This window comes from Aegilops tauschii, chromosome 7 (assembly GCF_002575655.3).
Source record: "Aegilops tauschii subsp. strangulata cultivar AL8/78 chromosome 7, Aet v6.0, whole genome shotgun sequence".
Lineage (NCBI taxonomy): Eukaryota > Viridiplantae > Streptophyta > Magnoliopsida > Poales > Poaceae > Aegilops > Aegilops tauschii.
In genome coordinates this window covers 519789316-519811383 of record NC_053041.3, presented here as the reverse complement: position 1 = coordinate 519811383, position 22068 = coordinate 519789316, and positions in this window count along the sequence as shown.

The window sequence follows — 22068 nt, the reverse complement described above, 5'->3', positions numbered from 1 at the left end:
AGCGTGGCTCCACCAAATTAAATTGTGAAAATGTTTGGCACGGGGGCTTTTACCAATCAAGTGGACTCTATGTTAGTCTAGACTAGGGAAAGGTAGTGATCGGGTGCTTACCCCGAGTACTTGAGGTACCGCGGGTCGTGGATGGCACGAAAGCTTCCCGGACCTTGTGGGTAAAGTGTGCAACCTCTGCAGAGTGTCAAACTATTCGAATAGCCGTGTCCATGGTCAAGGACAGTTCGGTGGTGCTGCTTAGACTATGTCCATAAGTTTCTGGAAAACAACACGGTTTGGTAAATCTGTTGACGTGATTCGTGAGGAAGTCACGATGAGCTTGAGCATGAGTTGTTCATAACTCTTTCTCGATGTTGATTTCTGTAACCTCCTGATACTTGTTGCAGACACATTCATGTCCTTGATAAATGATGATCATACTTGCATGAGAAAAACTAGCTTTCCGCAAAAATGCCAAATTAGTAGTAGATCCTTGCATAATTATTCTGTTATCACTCTTGGGTTGCTTGCGAGTACATTCAAAGTACTCATTGGCTTGCCACCGGTTATTTTATTGGCCAGGTTTGAAAGAACAGGATACGATGAAGAATACGTCGGTGACGAACATGCGAGCTAGGACACTTCCCAGTCAGAATGCCTGTAGGGTTAAGGCAGATGGCATGGGTCCAAGTTATCGACGAAGAGTTCCGCTACGAAGTTATACTAAAGACTTGACCATGGTCATAATTTATGTAAGACGGTATGTATGGATGTAAGACTCTTGTTATTCATCTTCTGTGTGTTCAGTGAGCATTGATCTCTGCGATCACTGTACACGTGCACTCGGTGATCACGACTTATGAGTCGGGGTCCCCACATGTATTCATAAGGTAAAGATGAGATGAGATAGAGCAATTACACGACGATAGATTCCACCAGTATAGCCAGCCAATCTGTGCGTTGACCGCGTAAACGATGCCGTCATGCACTATAGCATCAGATAGAAATGTTGGATGAAGAGGATTGACGTTGAGCCATAACCATGTATGGCGACCGGATTCCAGATAGACTAATCCCATGTTGAACAAGGCAATGAGCTTGTAATCCATGTAGTCTTCTGATGGTGTGGGCACTTCGCAGATTACAACCTTCCGCAAACAGAGGTCAAGCCAAAAGCTCGTCGCGTCTCGTGCGTAGTAGGCAGGAGTGTCCGGCCGCCGCGAGGCTCAATGGCGGCGTGATACGTCTCCAACGTATCTATAATCTTTGATTGTTCCATGCTATTATATTATCTGTTTTGGATGTTTATGGGCTTTATTAAACACTTTTATATTATTTTTGGAACTAACCTATTAACCCAGAGCCCAGTGCCAGTTCCTGTTTTTTTCCCTTGTTTCAGTGTTTCGAAGAAAAGGAGTATCAAACGGAATCAAACCTTGTGGAGAAGTTATGTTTGGAAAGAAAGCAACCCGGGAGACTTGGAGTGCACATCAGTAAAGCAACGAGGGAGGCACGAGGTAGGGGGGCGCGCCCACCCCCCAGGGCGCGCCCTCCACCCTCGTGGGCCCCTCGTTGCTCCCCTGACGTATTTCTTCCGCCTATATATATTCATATACCCTAAAACCTTCGAAGAACAGAATAGATCGGGAGTTCCGCCGCCGCAAGCCTCTGTAGCCACGAAAAACCAATCGGGACCCTGTTTCGGCACCCTGCCGGAGGGGGGATCCCTCACCGGTGGCCCTCTTCATCATCCCGGCGCTCTCCATGACGAGGAGGGAGTAGTTCACCCTCAGGGCTGAGGGTAGTACCAGTAGCTATGTGTTTGATCTCTCTCTCTCTCGTGTTCTTGATTTGGCACGATCTTGATGTATTGCGAGCTTTGTTATTATAGTTGGATCTTATGATGTTTCTCCCCTTCTACTCTCTTGTAATGGATTAAATTTTCCCTTCGAAGTAATCTTATCGGATTGAGTCTTTAATGACTTGAGAACACTTGATGTATGTCTTGCCGTGCGTATCTGTGGTGACAATGGGATATCACGTGATTCACTTGATGTATGTTTTGGTGATCAACTTGCGGGTTCCGCCCATGAGCCTATGCATAGGTGTTGGCACATGTTTTCGTCTTGATTCTCCGGTAGAAACTTTGGGGCACACTTTGAGGTTCTATGTGTTGGTTGAATAGATGAATTTGAGATTGTGTGATGCATATCATATAATCATACCCACGGATACTTGAGGTGACATTGGAGTATCTAGGTGACATTAGGGTTTTGGTTGATGTGTGTCTTAAGGTATTATTTTACTACGAACTCTAGGGCTGTTTGTGACACTTATAGGAATAGCCCAATGGATTGATCAGAAAGAATAACTTTGAGGTGGTTTCGTACCCTACCATAATCTCTTCGTTTGTTCTCCGCTATTAGTGACTTTGGAGTGACTCTTTGCTGCATGTTGAGGGATAGTTATATGATCCAATTATGTTATTATTGTTGAGAGAACTTGCACTAGTGAAAGTATGAACCCTAGGCCTTGTTTCCTAGCATTGCAATACCATTTACGCTCACATTTATCGCTTGCTACCTTGCTGTTTTTATATTTTCAGATTACAAAAACCTATATCTACCATCCATATTTACCATTGTATTGGGTGTGTTGGGGACATAAGAGACTCTTTGTTATTTGGTTGCAGGGTTGTTCGAGAGAGACCATCTTCATCCTACGCCTCCCACGGATTGATAAACCTTAGGTCATCCACTTGAGGGAAATTTGCTACTGTCCTACAAACCTCTGCACTTGGAGGCCCAACAACGTCTACAAGGAGAAGGTTGCATAGTAGACATCATGGCGGTATCCAATGATGAAAGGATGATCTCTCGCTGGGTGTAGATATCCACGAGACTCCACGGACTACCGGATTGGTGGGTGAGGGCGATCCAGTTGGCCTTCATGCCCTCCCAGTAAGGATAGGTGGACGGGTAGTGGTAGCATGTCGAGGGGCACTACGGCAACCTCCATAGGATCATCAAGTCAGTGTCTGGGCCACCTACGAGGATCAAGCATCAGCATGCAGGTTGTCTTGAAAAGAGTCGGCCGGTTGCAGACGAGTAGATGCTACAAAGGCACCGAGCATGCGGCCAGACGGACTGCTGAGCTGGTCCATATGATTACATATCTGCTCCAAGAGAACATCGGGGAGGGAATTCCAATCACGGCTCTGCATGTCAGTCGGTTCTGCCATAGGGTCTTTTAGGGCGCTGAGTAATTGGGGTTTTCGGTGCCTGCGAGCCAGCAGGAAAGTGGATTCGGACGGGCGAGCGAAGAAGAGGGCGTGTGTGGTTGAGGAGTGAGCGGGGGGATATGGTACGCGCGAGCTACCAAGGAAGATTGCGCGGGCGGGCGAGCTGTGAGTTGGGGGAAATGGTGTGTGGCAGACGATGGGCAAGAGAGGAGGAAGAAGAAGAGAGGAGGAAGAAGAGAGGAAGACGGGGAAGAAAGTGCATTAAATCTCAATTCTACTAGTACTACTACCAGGATATACCGTCCTTCGGAGTGTAAATATTTACGCCGATGACATGTGGGTCTACCTCAAGAGGGCCCATATGTCATTTAATGGAGGAGAGAGGTGCGTAGGCATATTTGCAGAAGCATGCTCCACTTGCAAACATCATGGCAGTACTGGGTAAGGCTGATTTGGTAACACCAACACGCTAGTTCAGCTTATTAATTAAGTGTCCCATCTGCTGCAGCTTGTATTGTCACTTCACTGTGAAGACTAGTTGAATAGTTCTCTCTGGCCGGGATGGGGAATAATGGATCGCGAAGACTTCCTATCTACAGTATCCCTATGCCTATACGCTCATCCCGTGCAACAAGATGAAACATTGGCCAAGGCACCTGGCGCCAATAAATGTAGGAGTACTAGTACTACTCCAATCTCCTTTCATAGGGCTCAATTCAAAAATCTCATCAACAAAGGTAGATGATGAGTGGTGGAATAATTTTTGTAGTTTGCAAAAACACTCAATTAATGCACTCGTTTTCCTCAAAAAATTATGTTTACCAATGCATTAATTTTATGTCAAACTTTGACCATCTACTCCCTCCATCCAGGTGAATAAGTCATCTTTGGTTGTGCACCGTGACCAAGGAGGGAAAAACAAGAGAACTTAATGTTTATTTGCTACTCCCTCCATTCCTAAATATAATCCCTCTGTCTAGGTGTAGGCGGAGGGGGAAACGAGAGAACTTAATTTTTTTGCTAGTTAATAGCATTGCATGCAATGAATTAACCACTTCATGTCATGTTTGAAATTCTCAAGCCGTTGAAAGCATGCACGGCCCACATCTCTTATTTTTTGATATGTCACGAAACAAGAAACGAGGAAGGAGTTAATATACCGTGCCTAAGTGTTTTGGGATTATTTGGTTTACGGAAGATGACTTACACACCTAGACAGAGGGAGTAAGTCTTTTTAGACATTCAAATGGAATAAAACATATAGATGTATGTAGACATATTTTAGAGTGTAGATTCTCTCATTTTGCTCTGTACATAGTCACTTGTTGAAATCTCTAGAAAGACAAATATTAGGGAACAGAGGGAGTAATTAATAGCATTGCATGCAATGAACTAACCACTGCATGTCCTGTTTGCTAGTCTTGAGTCATTGAAAACATGCATGCCAACATCTCTTATTGGTTGATATGTCAAGAAACGAGGTGGGAGTTAATGCACCGGGCCTAAGTGTTTTGGGATTATTTGGTTTCCGTAAAGTGACTTATACACCTAGATGGAGGGAGTATTTAACTAATAAAATGATAATGCATTTCACCAAAAATCATATCACTGGATTCGTATTTGAACATAGTTTTTAATGGTATAATTTTTTATGACATGCATTGACACTTTGTTAGTTAAATTTACGGTCAAAATTTTACACTAAGTACGAAGGGGACCATTAAACAGGACGGAGGTTTATATACAGGTCAATAAAAAATCATCAACCAATGTAGTAGTAAATGATGAGTGCCCGAAGATTTTTTTTTCTGAAAGTACTCAATAATGGGCTCGTTTTCCTCAAGAAAATTGTGTTTATGAACGTATTAATTGGAATGCATGCGTGAGGAACAAATGACCAGAACTTTTACACACATTGATGAGTTTATCTCTTAATTCTTGCATGCAATGTTTTAATGAAGCTTGAAATATGAACATGTCAATGGGAGGGAGTAAAAGCCTCATGGATGCAACATGCAACACTCACACGTACACATGGACGAACGCAACACTCACGCACCCATGCGGCACACAGCACACGACGCAACACACACACTCACGCTCAATTGCTCAACCTACTCCCTATGTCCGTGAAAGACTGTACATTTAGAGATGTACACATTGACTAAGGCATAATTAACGCCCAAAAGTAGCAGACTTATGTGTGCATGCGACCATTGAGAGAAGAAGATTAAATGAAGGTTGTTGCATGCTGTAATTAAGGATAGACATGTAGCCTATAGCTAGAGCACAAGTTGGTGCATTAGTTAATAAATATCGATTTAGATTAAAGGTTAAATGCATTGGAAGTGTAGATGTACACTCTTTGTTTTTTTAGATGATGTACACTCTTTATTGGAAGACCGTGGGAGTACACGTGCATGCAGTCACATACACAGCCAGGGTGGTTTGTGCGCAAGGGTTGGACTACTGTCGCGCCAAAGTTTGGTTTAACTGATTTCTTTGCTCTGCCAACTGACAGGTGGGACCCAGAAACCAGGTGACAATTTAACCAGTCAACAAAGTGCCACATCAACTATGTGGCCGTTCAGTAGGGTGCAATACGGTGCTCTACGATGAGCTAGTGATCGTATAATCACCGCAAAACAATATAGTGACCGTAAAGAGCGTATTGTTACATACGTTGACCGCCAGTGTATTTTTCTCATTTCAAATTAAGCCATATTAGCCGGAAAGGACGCAATATGGACTACTACTAGTACTGCTTTGATGTGTCCCGTCAACTCGCCGAACAAGGAGAAGCTTGCTTACTATGCCTCTCCCTCGCCCACGCGCGCGGTGGCTCGCAGGACGAGGAGAGGGTTTTGACTACAGCGCCCTCTCCCTTTCCCTGCCCCTCGCGGTGGACGTGCAGTAGTTCAATCGGTGTCAGATTGCCAGAAGAATATTGTACTGTAGTATCATCATTGTTGGACCTTCCGAAGAGGCGAAGAGCCAAGTGCAAGGTTCACACGAGTACGAACTGTTGAACCTCCTAAAGAGGCAAAGAGCCAAGCGCAAGGTTTTAAAGGAGTTGTCGTCCTAGTAGGAGTGTACTACAACTATAGCGAACGATGCTACTGTATGATGCCGCCACGTCTCCTATATCCAAAGCTGTGCCACCTTTTTTCTCAAAGAGCATGTTGGAGCCCGTGCAACAACCACACAAGTTGCACATACACATAACACATTTACTAGTAATAAATTCTAAAGGAAAAATGCCAGTATGCCACACAAGTTCATCTCCAATTCATGTGATAAATTTGTGCACGACTAGTCTACATATATTCACAGGGCTACCGTTCACAATTTGCCATACTTCACTTACACGTTATAGATGGGATACATGTCCTCCTCCAGGTTCCAGTCTCAGGTGTTCTTCATGGATGGCATGATCCATAGCGGTGGGCAACAGAAATCATTTTCACAGCTTTCTAGTCCGGTTCCACACGATGGAGACTCATCCAAGCTGAAGCGACATAAATCAGCGATAGCGTGTCCCAGCATGTCGTTCATCCGGCGGTGCGCACTGAAGACACAACCATGCTTCATGAATGGCAGGCCTTCGGTGTCGTGCACGAAAGGTGGCATCCGCTTCACAATGGGGCAGTTGTCCCCAATGAAAAGTGAGTACTCTCCAAGAGTGTTCCTCGGCACCCACGTAGCATCACGGGGGTCGAACTCGACGTCGTTCATGTGGTACACGCGGCATCTCAGATCTGGGCACATGGCGACGTACATAGTCAAGCTCCATGCATGATAATGTTGTGCTCAAATATGGCGGTCAGTAATACTGTGCAGCAAATAGTACTACTCCGGTATAGAGTAAAATAACCGGCTTATTATATATAGCCACTCTTGGCTACATGGATGAGATAGTAAGACATGGAAAAACAAAAATGGTGGGAGCTAGTGGGTTCAAGTCTTCTTGGGCCTAGCTAGCTATACGCGTCCTCCAAGGTAAAAAGTGCTCCTACTGGTACTAGTAAGTAGTACAACAATGAAAGAGAAGGCGAGAGGGTTAAAAATATAATACTAAATGGAATACCTGGGTAGATAGTGACGGTCCGATCATGGTAGATTGTGTGACCATGTTACACATCAGTGGTACCATGGGTAACGACTGCTAAGATAGTTGATCCCAATATGCCAAAGTCAGCTACAAGATTCCAGGTTAGACCGAATCACGGATGCAAATGCACATCCAGGATCAGCGAACTTATTTTGATCGTGGGATGACTGGTCCCTGCAAAATGATGGAGTACCGTTAGGGATGCAAATGATGGTTTGTGAATTCTGTTTGTAATCCCCCGTACCGTAGGATGGCAACCAGATGAAACAAGTCCCCTGCCTTGTCACTCCGAAGATGCGGCCTAGATGGAACACGACGTCTTCGAACGTGTAGGGGTACAAATCTGCCGCGGACAACATGCGCCAGCCTCTACCCTGTCTGTCGTTACTGCCTCTTGTATTGATGGAAATCCTTATGTCGAATACCGCATGAGATAGTACTCGTCGTAGCCGCATCGCTTTGTCGGTGGGTTCGCAATTGCTATCTTCTTCAATCTCATGTAGGCACCATCATATGTATTCAAGCCCAGCCAGTCCGGAAGGCCGATCCCAATGGTGGAGAAGGGGTCTACGGGAACAGCCGCACTATTTTGGATGTTGTGCAAAATGATGGTGGCATTCAGCCAGAGGTATGCAAGCCAATCTTTGTTGGCACCGACCCAGACCTATATATAAGACGGTGGGTGCTACCTCTTGAGCATGCGTTGGTTTTCCCTTGAAGAGGAAAGGGTGATGCAGCAAAGTAGCGTAAGTATTTCCCTTAGATTTTGAGAACCAAGGTATCAATCCAGTAGGAGACTACACGCAAATCCCTAGTACCTGCACAAACAATCAAGAACCTTGCAACCAACGCGATAAAGGGGTTGTCAATACCTTCAGCCACTTATAAAAGTGAGATATAATAAAGATAATAAGATAAATATTTTAGGTATTTTTGTTGTATAGATTGAAGTAAAGATTGCAAAGTAAACGATGACAGAAATAGCTAGTTGACGGGAGATTAATATGATGGAAAATAGACCCGGGGGCCATAGGTTTCACTAGTGGCTTCTCTCAAGATATCATATTCTACGATGGGTGAACAAATTACTATCGAGCAATTGATAGAAAAGTGCATAGTTATGAGAATATCTAGGCATTATCATGTATATAGGCATCACGTCTGTGATAAGTAGACCGAAACGATTCTTCATCTACTACTATTACTCCACACATCGCCCGCTATCCAGCATGCATCTAGAGTATGAAGTTCATAAGAACAGAGTAACGCATTAGGCAAGATGACATGATGTAGAGGGATAAACCCAAGCAATATGATATAAACCCCATCTTTTTATCCTCGATGGCAACAATACAATACGTGCCTTGGTGCCCCTGCTATCACTGGGAAAGGACACCGCAAGATTGAACCCAAAGCTAAGCACTTCTCCCATTGCAAGAAAGATCAATCTAGTAGGCCAAACCAAACTAATAATTCGAAGAGACTTGCAAAGATATCAAATCATGCATATAAGAATTCAGAGAAGAATCAAATATTGTTCATAGATAATCTTGATCATAAACCCACAATTCATCATATCTCGACAAACACACCGCAAAAAGTATTACATCGAATTGATCTCCAAGAGAATCGAGGAGAAATTTGTATGGAGATCCAAAGAGAGAGAAGAAGCCATCTAGCTAATAACAATGGACCCGAAGGTCTGTGGTAAACTACTCACACATCATCGGAGAGGCCATGGTGTTGATGTAGAAACCCTCTGTGATCGATTCCCCCTCTGGCGGAGCGCCGAACACTACAAAAAACCTGTTAATACATGACAGTTCTTGTCCGTCACAGACCAGGGGAAAACTGTCATGTGTGGCCATGCATGACGGATTCGAATTCCGTCATGTATATCGCGTCATAATTTGACATCAAGCCGTCCATGACGGTTCTCGACCGTCAAGGATTAGCCCGAGGCCCGCCCAGCCCAAACCAGGCCCTAACCTTCGTGACGGAAAAGACCGTCATGGATCGATGCCACGTAGGATTTTTGAATCATAAATTGGAATGACGTGGCTGCCTACGTGGGAATTATTTTCGTCACAAAAATTATCATGGATTTAGGCACAATTTTAATTTAGTCCCATTGTCTGTTTCTTTCCACCCAAGTTTCACAAACACATTTTTTAGCATAACTTGCTAAAAAGATCATAATGCCAACTTTCACCAAAGACAAGTATTTCCAAAATCTCATACATACATATATCAATTAATATGCGTCCGCCCGCAGGTATCTACAACATTTGCAATTCACAAAATTCTCCATGAAATAATAATTTACAACATAGATTTACAAAATATATCACACAACAAGATTAGAAGATAGTAGAATCCAGGTTACATAGACAGAACATACAAACTATTGAGGTTTTTATTATAGGTCTTCCCGTCAACCCTCTTGATGGCAATTATCACGTCATAACAGATTCTGATGGGCAACACCGAGTAGCCCGCTACCCAATCATACCTAGCATATTTACAAAACAATAGATATTGGTCGATATGGATAGATAATAAGAAAATTGCAAAAAAGTGAAAAATGGATTACATGCTGTCCAAAAATCGTAAATCTTATAGCGCCTACAAATGAGGATAACATAGTATCTACAACATAAATGTTTCATTTATATCCAAATTAATTAAAACAGCCAAGTTACGGGTAAAAAAATGAAGTGTTAAGTACTTGTGCATAGCATCCAAACGAGAAACAAGAATGAAGTGTTGATACTTGACAGTTAAAGCTTAGATCAAAAATTATATAGTGAAAATAAATCAAAAAGCTATGAAGAGACAGTACTAGACATATATAAGAATGTAAAAATTTAGCCCAAGGATACAATTATCAAGCATCCAGCTGAATAATTAGTATTTGACAGGAACAATAATATATTGACAAATGGAGATGCAAAATTAGCAGCAGCCGTGAGTTGACACGTTTCTCAGCAACCAGGACACTACAATCCATAGCAGAAGGATTACATGCAGGCAGAATAAGAACACCAACTTTTCAACATAAAAGCTTACAAAAAGGAAGACATCAAATTTCATCAGGAATACCACTACGGGAAAACTCATATGACTGGAAATTACGAATTAGTTCTCCAACAAGAGTTGATGTTTGGAACATCTGTCATTTGGTGCAGAAAAAATAAAACTACATTATCTGTGTGTACATCTAAATCGCAAAGATTTAGATTGTTACAATATTATCATGTCTAATGGAGGAGCTTGTTCAATGGTAATCTTGTGCCTCTCCCTCTCACTCGGGGAGCAGCTTATTCAGTGGGGTAAACTCGTATGCTTAGCTTTCTTCCATCAACAAAAGCTGGAAGGGAGAAGGAGAAGCACACGAGTTAACCACCGAAAAAGCTGCTCTGTGAGTGAGAGGGGGAGGCACAAGATTTACCACTGAATAAGCTGCTCCATCAGGTTTATGCACTTGGACGCCATCAGGTTTCAAAAATATATATAATTGTAGTTTATGCACCGGTCCTTCATAACTTAAAACTATTTTTTTCATTCATCCTTTTCTAATGCATACATATAGAGACAAACTTAACTGAACTCATCTCCCTCTCTGAACAAACTGAAATTCTCAAGTACACGTACATTCAGTGAGATACTGAAATTCTCAAGTACACATACATTCAGTGAGATACTAAAATTCTCAAGTACATGTACATTCAGGACATGGTCTGGTTCATTGCATTAGAAAGCAAGAAGACTTGCACACATAGTAGAAGTTCATAAGTTCAGCCAACTAACTTGTACATACTTAGTTCAAGCAGGACATGGTCTGGTTCATTACATTACAAAGTAATAACCTATGAAAAAAAGAAGTAAACAAAGTAAAATTAGGTACTGCAAGCCTCACCATTTAAAAAGATGTTCTTCACATAAATGCATTACATATTTTGTTTGAAACCAGTCTATGAATGCAGCATAAATGCAGGGGATCGGTTTCTCAAAAACAAGGCAAGATTGAATTGGCAGCAGTACCAAATTTTGTTCTAGTTAGTAATTAGCATTAATAAGCTCATGAAGATCTATGATGAGCCAAACAACCAGCACTAGTTGGAATAAACAAACAAAGATCTTACCCTGCTATTGAGAAACTGATAAAAAGGCAAACACGACAGCTAGAAATGGAGCAAGCATGTAGATTCAATCTGGAGCAAAATATTCACTTCCATGCAAGAACTAGTAGTTCAACCTTCAGCAATAATCACACATCGACAGGAGGACATTAATATCTTGTGGTTCTGAGGACTAAGATATAAGATAGCTAAAGAAAATGAAGATCGAAAATCTGTCTATTCTTTTAGATTCGTAAGAAAACTTTGTAGCAATGTATATTCTAGTAACATGCGACTGGCTGCCCTGGTCAAAATCTTCACACCTAGTCAAAGCAATATTAGTTTCTTTATTCCAACTGAAAAATTGTTCATATCTGAAAAATCGAACATAGAAGAGGCTATCGCAAGATATGAAGTGCTAAGCATCATCATGGACAAAAATTACAGAGAGGACAACCTCATGTACGACCTTGTTGAGACAAGGTCCCTCGTGTACGACCTAGTTAGGACAACCTCGTCGGCATGCACAAAAAAATTTGTGGAACATAGGGGTTGGGGAGAAGCAAAGCCGCACCAGATCTTGAGGAGCACGAGGAAGAGGTGTCGTGGGAGTCGTGGGGTTGCCGGTGAGATCTAGGAGGACGCCATTGGCACACGGGCATCACCAAGATCCAAAGTTCAGCTCGCCGTAGGACATCACCATCCTCCCGCATCGCTATCCTCCCGCATCTGCTACTGCTTGGGGCCCTCCTCTTGTCCCGCACGTTTCGCCCTCCCTTGACCGGCCAAGGACGCGGTGGTCATCGTCGTGCTAGTTGACGGTGCAGTGGTTTTCCAGATCTAGAAAGAGGTAATAGATGTTAGGGAATAGAGTGGCGGCAGTTGACGGTGCGGTGCTCATCGTCCTGCCTCTAGGAGAGGAGAGGGAGGGCAGGCGGTGAGCTATGGGAAGAGGGAGGCGATGAGATCTTGGGTGGCGGCGCTGTGTGGGGAACGATGGGGAAGTAGGAGGGGGCTGCGCAGGAGGGAGAGAGGAGGGGGCGGCGAGGAGAGTTAGGGTTAGGCTTTTATACGGGCAAATGTCAGGCGGGCTGTAGCGGGCTTTGGCAGGCTTGCGGGACTGTACTACTCTATCTCTGACAGTTTCTGAAAACGTCATCCGAAATCCGTCATGTATTAACAGATTTCTTGTAGTGGGAAAAGGCCCCAAGATGGGATCTCACGGGTACAGAAGGTTGCGGCGGTGGAAAATAGGTTTCGTGGCTCCCCTGGATGTTTTCAGGGTATAAGAGTATATATAGGCGAAAGAAGTAGGTCAGTGGAGCTACGAGGGGCGCACGAGGGTGGGGGCGCGCCTACCCCCCGGGCGTGCCTCCCTGCCTCGTAGCTGCCTCGTGGCTTCCTTGACGTCCACTCCAAGTCTCCTGGATTGCGTTTGTTCCAAAAATGATCCTCGCGAAGGTTTCATTCCGTTTGGATTCCGTTTAATATTCCTTTTCTGCGAAACACTGAAATAGGCAAAAAACAGCAATTTGCACTGGGCCTTCGGTTAATAGGTTAGTCCCAAAAATAATATAAAAGTGCATAATAAAGCCCATTAAACATCAAAAACAGATAATATAATAGCATGGAACAATCAAAAATTATAGATACGTTGGAGACGTATCAGTGGGCAGCGGAGAAATTACGGGATGGAAATGGAATAACTAAGTACTATATGATCAAACTCCATGACTGACCTACTCATCGGACAAAATCCGATTACCCCTCAACGTCGGCAAATCTAGCGGAGTCAACGTTCAACATGGCCAGGGAGCGGTGGACTATTCGAAGGATTGTCTCATAGAAGAACCTTCTCCTCAAGGACGCATGGAAGACCAACAAGCATGGCCTTTTCCAAAGCCTGTTTAAGCACCGTCTTGAAAAAGTTGGTGTAGGAAGCACAGAGCCTTGCGGCGGTGAGGACGTCGGAGCGGCGTGCGATTTCTCCTAGAGGATCGTCATCCAAGGTCTCCCAGCCCCGACGAGGAGGAGAACCGCCTGGCGAATCCATGGGAGTAGCGACGAACTGCCTTCACTTCGGGGGAAGGGGAACTGGCGAGGAGGAGATAAGAGTGTAGTAACCGTAGGGCCTCGTCCCTTCCAACCGTAGCTCCTCGATCGTTCCTTAGCCAAGGGGGTGAGGCTATTATTTACTACGTACTTGTACTATAGCAGTACTAGTACTACTTTCTCAACAAGTAGTGCGGTGTACTGTACATCTAGTATAGTGCACCAGTTTTGAACTCTTTGATCTCAGGGGCAAGGAGCTACAGTTGGAAGTGGAGGGTACTAATGTTCTCTAGAATCATCGTTGTACTATCAATGCAGGGAAAGTACACCTGCGTAGTGGGTACTGTCAGTGTCAAAACCGGTGGATCTCGGGTAGGGGGTCCCGAACTGTGTGTCTAAGGATGATGGTAACAGGAGACGGGGGACACAATGTTTACCCAGGTTCGGGCCCTCTCTATGGAGGTAATACCCTACTTCCTGCTTGATTGATCTTGATGAAAATGAGTATTACAAGAGTTGATCTACCACGAGATCGTAGTAGCTAAACCCTAAAAGTCTAGCCTATATGACTATGGTTATGAGTCTCGCCTCCGGACTAAGTCCTCTGGTTTATATAGACACCGGGAGGATCTAGGGTTACACAAGGTCGGTTACAAAGAAAGGAATCTACATATTTGATCGCCAAGCTTGCCTTCCACGCCAAGGAGAATCCCATCCAGCCACGGGTAAAGTCTTCGGTCTTTGTATCTTCGCAGCCCATCAGTCCGGCCCACAGCTAATAGGCCGGACGCCCGAGGACCCCTTAGTCCAGGACTCCCTCAGTAGCGCCTGAACCTGGCTTCAATGACGAGGAGTCCGGCGCGCAGATTTGTCTTCGGCATTGCAAGGCGGGTTCCCCCTTTCGAATACTCCACAATGGTGTTCGGACGTAACGAACGTGTCGGGCTCTGCAACATGAGTTTCGTATATTTCCACAGAGGGCATAATAATTTATAAGTCTAATCCACTGACAATTGTTCATAGCGTGACGCCACGTCACCACCTGGTCATTATTTGGAACCGTTTGTTGGCCTGCCGCCCCCCGTTTTGAGGCGCGGCTTTATTGGCACGTCTTATCCAAGCTGAGATCGTGTCCCCTTATTAAGTGATTTTTATCAACACGGACGTGGGTAACTGTAACAGCCCCAAAATTGGGTTATCAATTTTTGTGCTGTTATTCTCTCCTGGCACTCATTTTCAAAATTTTCTCCTGAGTTTGCTGGATGACTCTGAGAAATTTTGTCATTTCCAACCTTTCAAAACCTTGCTCATGTCTTTTTCTGTGGGCAAGACCTCATTTTCATCAGCTCAAATCCTTTCAAACCCTAATTCCAATTTTTGGAATTTGAATATGCCCTTTGTGAATACAAAGGAGCCCTCATTTTCTTTGATCTGTGTATCCTCCCAATTGTTCCCAGAGATCATCCTATCTTTCTGAACCTTGGATATGCAAAAAAAATTGCTAAGTCCCATGCAATATTTTTGAATTGTGATTTATTCCTTTTCTTGCCTTTCTGAGGAATAAAATCCAGAGGCATAGCTAGCCATCTCCTAAATTCATGAGAATTGGTGGAGTTGATACTTATGCCTAATCCAAGCTCTGGCAAGTGTATTGGCCATAATTAAATAAGGAAAATTGCCTTTTCCTATTTAATGCCAATATTGCATTTCTGCCATTTTCCAAAGGACCTACTATTTTTATAGCAAACAAAATCCCACATAAATTGTGGAGCTTATCCTTGCTATATAATCACTAGTTCCATCCTAATCTCATGTTCCTCAGTTCAAAAATTTGGCACATGATCCAATGCAAGTTTCTGCCTTCTCTGAAATTTTGCAAAGGAAGTGTTGTATTCCTAATTCCAATTGAGCTGCAATTTGGTAGAGTGATTAACATGCATAAATAACCTATGGATGCCAAATATGAGCTCAATCCATTCATCCTAGCTCCCTGTGCAATTTTTCAAAGTTTCTGACCAGAATACAACTTTGTGAAGGAAGTACCTTCATAGAGTTTCAAAATGGGATGAAACTTTGCCATACTCTCCTATATCTCAAATCATTAGCCTCCACCCTAATTCAGTTCATTTCATTGAACTATGTGAGCATAGGAACAATTCTTGTTTTCTGCCCAAATTTTCAGTTTGTGAAGCAAGTGTATTTTATCTTGCTCCATTATGGCTGATAATTTTCCCAGGCCTTCTCCTATCTATATGATCATCTCCACAGGATTTTGGCTCATTTCATCTAGCCAATTGCCCTGAGGATTTTTCTGGAGTTTTTTGACAGAAATGATAGCTGTGAAGGAAGTACCATTTTGGTAAGTCCATTTTGTATGAACTTTTTACAGCATCATTGTATGTCCAAATCATCAGGCTTTACCAAGTTATAGCCCAATCCATCACTCCTAGTGAGTGCTTCTTCCTCATTCTGTTTCTGGGTCAGATTTGGTAGTTGTACAGCAACTATGGTAAATAGTTGTCCAAATTACCTCAAAACTCCCAAGACCGTAGTCCTTTCTACCCTAAGCCTCCCAGACAACCTATTTACCTTTTACCCTCTCTGGTTTAATCTCTAGAGTGTGGTAAAGTTTACAGCAGTAAACTTGTAGAGCTTGGTTTACTCAGCTCCATTTGACTCTGCACGATCCTTTACCGTAGTAACACACTATCTTTGAAGGACTACGAGGTAGACATGAACTTACATCAGTAAAAACTCCAGAGCGCGCCATGCCAGTGGTGACTACGAGGGCAGCCAGCCAAAACGGTGGTCTAGCCACTGTTCGCGTCGGCATCGCTGCTCCGACCAGCTCTGGCCTCGCCATTAATGCCCAACAGCTCCCCCTCGACGTCGTCTTCCCCCTGGACCTCTGGCCCCCTTCGTTTTCTTCTACGGCGAGCCATGCCAAGGACCAAACAGTACGCCACTGTGGCCATCGTCTTCTTCCTCGCCCCTGTCCATTTCCTCCTCTCGTCCGCAAGCATTGCTCGATTCCGTGAGCCTTTGGCGCTTGTCCGCACCATCCTCGTCGCCTTCCCGCCGCTTCCCGTGAGCCTTGGCCACGCCTGCGACACTACGCCCCTCGCCGGCTCACGGACACATCGCCTGCCGCATGCCACCTCCTCCCCTCCCACTCAAGCCCTCCCGCAGCTATTTAAGCACGCCCCGAGCATCCTCGGAGGCCACAACCCCCTCCCCGAGCTCAGAGCCCCTCTCTGCCCCCATCACCACCGTGGCTGCCGCCTCGGGCCTCCATCGATTCCGGCACTCCCGAGCCCTCCACGCCGTTCCTCCACCACCACTGCAACCTATAGATCCCACCAAGTCTCCCCGTAGCCTCGGCCCTTTCTCTCCCCTACCAGAGCACCTTGCTCCACCGGTGGCCGAAACTCCTCTCCGCTGTGGGCCTTGCTGCTCTCTCTGCAGCGCCTCTCGCCGTCAATGGAGACCACCTCTGGATGCGCCTCCCTCCCCTGGTCATCTGGGTAGGTCGCATGATCCCCGCCGTGGCCGGAATCGCCGGCAGTCGCCGTCGGGGTGTCCTCCTCCCTCAGCCAGGCACCTGCCTGAGTGTGAGGAAGAAGAAGCTAGGCCAGGCGGGACCCCCTCCCGCGCGGCCCCACCTGTCGGCGACCATAGGGCGTGGCCCCGCTTGCCACGTCGGATAAGTGGCGGCGCCACGCCGCGAAGTCGTTTTCCCCGGGCGAAAGCGCATTTCTGGAAAGTGCGCTTTCAATCTCAGAAAGCGTATTTTTGCTCTCCTTTGGTCGGGAATATGTTTCCCCCTCTGGAAGACGTATTTTCAGAAAAGACATGTTCTGTTTAGACTACCAGGGACCTATTTGTAGAAGTATTTTTACAGACTAGTCCCTGAGTTTTAAACGTCCATATCTTTTTACCCGTAGCTCCGAATCAGGTGATTCCAAAGCCCACGTCTTCGTTTCGTCGAGCCCATTCCGTTGATATCATTTTCATAATATCTTCACGCAGTGAAAATGACCATTTTGCCATTGCCCGTAAACAACCCCCTCCGAGAGAGAACCGTTTCCGGCAAATCTTTCCGCGATCGTTTCGCACTTCTTCCCGGAGTATTTGTCGACAACCAGGCAAGCCAACCTCTTATCATGAGCCCCGAACTTGCATGTTGACTTTGCTTGCACCTTGTGTGTGTGTAGTTGCAATTGTTTCACATCATTTTTGTCTGCAGTTATTATGCCTGTTATGCATGCTTGTGTTTTCATGATATCTTTTGCCATGCTAATTAAAATGTTGTTATTGATAATGCCATGTCACTACTCTACTTTATTTGCATGTCATCATTATACAATGTTATGAGGATTGTAATGCACCGTTGATATGCTATTACTTGGTATTGTCATGTTCTTTATGCTATAGCTGTGCACTTGAGTAGTTCAATATTTTGTTCATGCAATCGTATGCTGCATGCTCATTGTTGCATTCATGTTCATGATGATGCAGAAGGAATTGAAATGACTTAATAATAACAAACCTCCTCCGTCATCGATGGGATCGAGTCATTGTAACACCCCAAAAATTTAACCATATTTTGTTTATTAAAATTTTGCCAGGAAATTAAATTTTTATTTTCTGGATTTATCTTTTGATTTCAGAACCTCTCTTTTCTTTGATATTGTGAAGTATTTACCCCAAGTGAAAACCTTCCAAAAATATTATTGGACTTGTCTACCCTCTCAAGAAAACATTTCTTTTATCAGTGGGTTTATTTGCATAATTGTTTTTCCTGAGCTTTATTCTTCTAAAGATGATTTTTCATAAGTTACGGAGCCTCTTTTGCACTGTAACCCTTTCAAATACTTCTTTAAAATTTCAACCAAAATTTGGGGATGTCATGTGATGTTTCCACATCACTTTTATGCAAAAATATCTTTTGGTCATTGGAGATTTTGAGCTCTACACCAAAATTTCAAATCTGGTCCAGTTGGTAATTTTGCACTACCACCTATTTAAATATTTCTTTAAAAATTCTTCCAAGTGTTTGGAGATGTCAGTAGATGCATATAATTCAACTTTATGCAAAAACCCATGAGTGTTCTTTGAAAAATTTGAGCAAATCATCCTCTTTTGCTCGCTGGTCCAGTTTGGCATTTTCTACTGCAACTCTATTTTTGTTTGCCCTGTTGCCCATGATTCTTTTTCCTGCTTATAGTCCACCCTGCAAAACCCTTAACTCTAGGAGAGTGGACCCATTGGAGTAATTTTGGTCCATGCAAAGATAGCCTTTAGTTTCTGTCCAGATTAGGATCTGGAGTTTTTGGCCACCCCAAGAATTGCCTAGATGCCCATAGCATTCTGTCGAACACCTTGAGTGCATGAACAGATTTGGCATAGTTTCATATTTGCATTGTGATCTTGATCCCCTGACCAAACCAGCATGTCCACTAAGTCCCTAGATTACTCTAACCTAGACCTGTTAAACCCCAGCTCCACCCAAGCCTCCTGCCATGGCTTGGCATTTTGCCGAACGCCTGGCGTGCGTGCTCTGGGCACGCCCGGAGCGCATGTTTTGCACGCGCGTGTGCAAACCGAGCCGCCGCGTTCGCTCACCCCGCCCCCGTGGCCTTTGCTCGCCCGCAGAGCCACGCCCGTCCTCATCCACTCGCCAGAACCATCCAAGTGCCCCCTGGCACCCTACAGCGCCGCCGTCAGGTCGGCCATGGCAGCGAGCGGGCAGCCGCAGCAGCTCTGCCATGGACGGCACCGCCCAAGCCACACGCGCACGCCAGCTGCCCCTGGAACAGCTCGAGCTCATCCGCAAGCTCGTCTGCAAGCGCTCGTCGCCGCCACGTCGCCCTGCAACAACAAAACGGCGGTTCGCCGTCGAGCTTATCCCCGGCCGCCGCGGAACCGACCTTGGCCGCCTATAAAAGGACCCCCGAGCTCCTCCGAACCCCCAGGCCACCTCAGGCCATCACTCTAGAGCCACCACCGCCAGCAATCGACGGGGGAAGGCCTTCTCCCTCGTCTCCGGCCAATTCGGCCGCCACCACCCTCCGGCCCCGTTCGTCGCAAGCAGAGCCCCCCCCACCCCCCCGTCCATCCAGTGCCACCACCCTCTTCCGTTCGACCGTGCGGACCCGCCCAGCCCCGTAGCCCAGGCCCCCAAATCCTCCCGAAGCCACCTCCGCCTCGGAGCTCACCGCTGGCGACTCCCTTCGCCCCCGCCAGCCGTTCGACCACCGGGAGGACCGCCCTGGACCAGCGGATCCATCCCCGCCCTCGGAACCCCGCGGGAAGCCGCCGTTCGTCGACGGCGATCGCCAGAGCCCCGCCTCCGCTCGGGCAGAGGAGAAAGGAAGCGGGCGACTGGTCAAACCTAACCAGTGGGCCCAAGGGACCCACTGTCAGTGACCCAGAGCCGGTCCACGCTGGCATAAGTGAAGGCGTAAAGCACAGAGTATGCTCCCCCCGAACCGTTTTTTTTCTGTTTCTTTTATTTATCTATTAAAAACAGATTTTGACTAAACTTTGACTGGCTATAACTTTTTAAATATAAGTCCAAACAACTTTTTTGTACTGTTTTGAAACTATGTGTTAATTTGAATTTTCTCAAAATAGGATTTTTGAAGAAGGAAGCAACTTTCAAAAAAAATGCACCCCACTTGCATACTCTTGAAGGAAAGCATTCTGAACCGTGGCATAATATTATGTGTGTTTTTTGATACGGTTACAACACCACCTTAACACAAAGTATTCATTATTTTATGTGATGATATGATCATACTCATGAGTGCATAATGAATGTTCCTTGCTGTTGGAATTTGATATGCTTGTGATAGTAATCACCCTTGTATGCCTTTCATGCCTACCGGAAGGAATCCGGGAAAGTCTCTGTCTTGAGTAGACACGAGCTTGTCTCCAGTCTTCGTCGAGACGGTTGTGTCTGGTACGGCATAGTGAGGTATGATGAGTAGTGATTTTGTCTGTTGGTTGAAACATATTTGTTATGCTAACCATGCAGTGAATACTTAAAACCTCCTGAGTCGACCGTAGATCGAGTCTTGTTCCAGTAACCCCCATACTTGTTTCGTACTACCACTTGTCCCTGCCACAGGTAGGGTACGGTTCAGTAAGTTGTCAACCCCTTCCTAACACACACCGTACAGAGAGGCCATGGTGGAAGATACCGGAGGCCCCCGGTAGGCATGCCACCTGGTCCGGGGGCATGGGTGTTTTCGGTTGGTGCCGAAGGGGTAGCTCCCCTAGTTTGCGCGCGGTATAAATTTTGTGATCCCATGCTAATCGAGGTTGTAGCCTCCCCACTTAGAGTTTCGCTTAACGGGTGTCGTGGATGATTCCAGACACCGGTAAGTTAGGCTGGTGTGTGCGGTTAGGTGTGTTTTCAATTAAAAGACCGTAGACGGAATTAGTCCCGATGGACTAAAGAAATATGTTACTCGTGGGTAAAGAGTGCACCCTCTGCAGAGATTATATCTATTCGAATAGCTGTGTCCATGGTTAAGGACAACAGTCTGGGATGGGTCAAGTGTCAGTCTTAGTGTCGGTCTTCGGAGGAAAAACTGCTAAACCAGAACATTGATTATGACCTGTGACACATGAGGATTATTATTATTATTATTATTATTATTATTATTATTATTGTGGACTAACCATTTACATTATTTGAATTATTGAGTATCCCTGGGACGGTTCTACCTCCTGGATACTCACTGCGATTATTCTCTTATAAGCCCTTTGTGTGGTGTCGCTCAGACCCCCGACTGTAGCATGCTTGTTATTTAAATTACTTATAAGCCCTTTATGTGGTGTCGCTCAGACGCCCGACTATGGCATGCTTGTTATTTAAATTACTTATAAGCCCTTTACGTGGTGTCTCTCAGACGCCCGACTGTGGCATGCTTGTTATTTAAATTACTTGTAAGCCCTTTATGCGGTGTCGCTCAGACACCCGACTGTGGCATGCTTGTTATTTTAAATTATTTATAAGCCCTTTATGTGGTGTCGCTCAGACGCCCGACTGAGGCATGCTTTATATTATTATCCTTTCGAGGCGTCGCTTCAGACACCCGATCGGTGCATTCTATTTCTGCTCCCTTATTGCATATTCATATGAACAACCTGCTTGCGTGCATCATGGATTTTTATTTCGTGGCTGACGTTGTGATCATAGAGTATTTCAGAGCATGATCATCATTTGTTATATTATACCTGTGTTCATAATGTTTGCGAGTACATTCAAAGTACTCACTGGCTTGTCCCTGGCTATTGTCTTGGCCAGATTTCTTGCGTGGAGAGGAGCGTTGCGACGACAGCCCCGGAACCTACGCAATGATGATAGCAGCCTCGCAAAGATAGGAGTTATCCTGGTCAGCTGTTCCTGTGGGAAATGGAGTCCCATGGCCACTGATGAACCACAAACCGCTTCCGCCATCAACCACTAGAAACCATTTGTTGTACTCATAGGCCAGAATGGTCTTGTACCACATATTTTGTATTTTGCTAGGAATTTTTGT